This window comes from Nicotiana tabacum, chromosome 4, assembly GCF_000715075.1.
Source record: "Nicotiana tabacum cultivar K326 chromosome 4, ASM71507v2, whole genome shotgun sequence".
Lineage (NCBI taxonomy): Eukaryota > Viridiplantae > Streptophyta > Magnoliopsida > Solanales > Solanaceae > Nicotiana > Nicotiana tabacum.
This window is the reverse complement of record NC_134083.1, coordinates 132,547,498-132,550,588: the sequence shown is the minus strand read 5'-3', so window position 1 is coordinate 132,550,588 and position 3,091 is coordinate 132,547,498.

The following is a 3,091-nucleotide window of genomic DNA, read 5'->3' as shown; positions in this document are numbered from 1 at the left end:
GTGACTCAGTCAATTCCGTGGAACTGTGTTGTCATCTTATCTGAATATTATTACTGTACTCTATGTGTTAGAGAATTCGAGCTGTGATTTATGTTAGAAATCATGTTTAGGCTATGTGATGGTACTATTGGGACCCACAACGATCGTTCTTTTTTGCTGTTGAGTTATTTGCTTAATTTGCAGTTATGTAATTAGTCGCATCCATCAATGCATATCATATCTCAGTCTCTATTATTATTTATTGTCACATCATGTATCATTGATTTGGGCTGCTTGGCATGGGTGTTGTGAGCCCGAGAGAATGGAGAGATTGATGACTGAGTGAGGCCGATGGCCTATTTATGAGTGATATTGAAGGGATTGTGCTGCACGCCGCAACGAGTAGTATTGACTCATGATAGGATCGGGCTGCATGCTGCAATAGGTATTATTGATTCATGATGGGATGAGGCTGCACGGTGCAGCAGGTTTTATTAGCGCTTGGGCAGGATCCTCCCCTCCGAAGTCTAACATATAACAGTGAGCACAGGTACTGTACATTGCTGAGTGACTGAGTGTGATGAGCGAGAATTGAGACAGTCATATTGAGTACAATGAAAGTGTGAGTACGTGAGATTTTCACTGTGCTGCATCTCATGTGACATGCACATTAACATGTAGATATAGAGATGTAATATTCCTCATGTCAGTCATACTTGGCATATTTTATCTGTGTTGAGCTTAACTGTTAAACCTGGAAGCATGTCTACATTCCTGTACTGTGTACCAACATATTATGAGATTTTTTGAGATATTATTGCCATATTTCTTGTCATTTCTGTTCCGCTAAATTCTGTATTTGGACTGTATTGGTTGAGCTCATCACTGCTTTCAGCTCAAGGGTTGTCTTGTTACTTATTGAGTACATTTGGTGGGTTGTACTCATACTATACTCTGCACTTTGTGTGCAGATACATGTACTTTCGGGTATAGAGGTTGCTAGTGTTGGAGCTTATTCAGTTCGAAGACTATCGAGGTAGCTTCCTTGGTGTCCGCAGACCTTGACTCTCCTCATTTATCTTTTAGTTTTACTTATACCATTCTACCTTCCTAGACAGTGTTTCAGTAGTCAGAACATATTATTGTATAGATGACACCCGGATTTTGGGTGATATTTTATTGAGTCGTGGTATTTTCTTATCAGTATTTATGAGAAGTTTTTTCTTGAACTTATATTACTATGTGTTTCCAAATTTAAAGATGCGTGATTTTATTGTGATTGTTGGCTTGCCTAGTATTGCGATAGGTGCCTTCACGACATGTGAGATTTGGGTCGTGACAAGTTGGTATCAGAGCCTAGGTTACATAGGTCTCATGAGTCATGAGCAGGTTTAGTAGAGTCTTACGGATCGGTATGGAGACATCTGTACTTATCTTCGAGAGGCTACTGAGACCTTAGGAAAACTTTACATTCTTGTATTCTTGTCGTGCGAATTTGTTGATTCCGGGAACTAACCTTCTATTATTCTATTATCTCACAGATGGTGAGGACACGTGCTATCGGATCAAGTAGACGGCCACCAGTACCACCAGCTTGGGCCACGAGAGGCCGAGGCCACGGTAGAGGCCGAGGTGTAGCTCGTATAGCAGCTATAACAGCACATGCAGACCTACCCGTTATTCCATCTCAGGAGCAGATTCCAGATGTGGTTGAGCGTGGGACTAGCTCAGGCACTAGGTGTGCCCATTGTGATTCCAAGCCTTCAGGAGTCTCTGGCCCAAATATTGACTGTTTGTACTAGCCTTGCTCAGACGGTTTCAGTTTAGGCCGCACCAGCCACTTCTTAGGCCAGGGGAGGTGCTCAGACTCCCGCCGACCATACTCTAGAGCAAGTGTTGTAGGGACTTCAGACACCGTGGGTGCTACTAGCCCAGTCGATTGCAGTTGCTCAGGCCCAGATGGGTCCCGTTATGAGTGATGAGGAGCAGAAGAGACTAGAGAGATTTGGGAGGCTCAAGCCTCCATCATTCAGTGGGGCTGATTCAGAGGATGCTCGGGACTTCTTGGATAGGTGCCAGCGGATTCTCTGCACGGCGGGTATTCTGGAGACTAGTGGAGTCTCATTTACTACTTTTCAGCTGATGGGGGCTGCCTTCAGATGGTGGGAGACCTATGAGCGGAGCAGGACAGTCGGTGTTGCACCACTTTCATGGCACGAGTTCTCCGTTCTCTTCTTGGAGAAGTTTGTGCCACCGACCCGCAGGGAGGAGTTGCGTAGGCAGTTCGAGTTGCTACTCCAAGAGGGTATGTCTGTGACCTAGTACGAGATGAGATTTTCAGAGTTGGCTCGTCACACGATCTGGTTGGTTCCCACAGCGAGGGAGGGGATTAAGAGGTTCATTGACAGCCTCAACTATGGATTGCGCTTTGTTATGGCTCGAGAGAATATATCAAGTGCTATGTTCGACGAGGTGGTTGATATTGCTCGGTGGCTAGAGTTGGTCCGTAGTTAGGAGCGTGAGGAGAGGGAGTCCGAGAGACCAATGTGGTGGCCTATGCCTTGATTAAAGATGCGTGATTTTGTTGTGATTGTCGGCTTGCCTAGTATTGTGATAGGCATCATCACGACATGTGAGATTTGGATCGTGACAAAAATAGATGCCTTTTTTGACGAACCCGTTTTTATATCAAGATATAGTATTACTAAAATGCATCTTCTCTATCTATAGAGCAACTAAAGTTACATATAACTGCATGTCCGAAAAATTCTTCGGCGACCCTTATTTCACCTCAAGATACTATGATGTGACTAATAAATAATATGAATAGAAATGATTATCATCATAAATATAAAATATAAGAATAAATACGCATTTTATTTCATAAATTAAATATTCAAAACTACACAATATGAAGAACTCCCACTAAATTAAAGAATCAAAAGACTCCACCATATTTATAACATAACGTTTAAATCAATGGGTCCAAGAACTTTAGTTTGTGGATCAACTAGCATTTCATCTGTATGAATATTTTAAAAAATATTGTCTCCCTGCTTTACCAACTCTTTGGCTGTTAAAAACTTGATTTGCATGTGTTTTGTTCCACTAT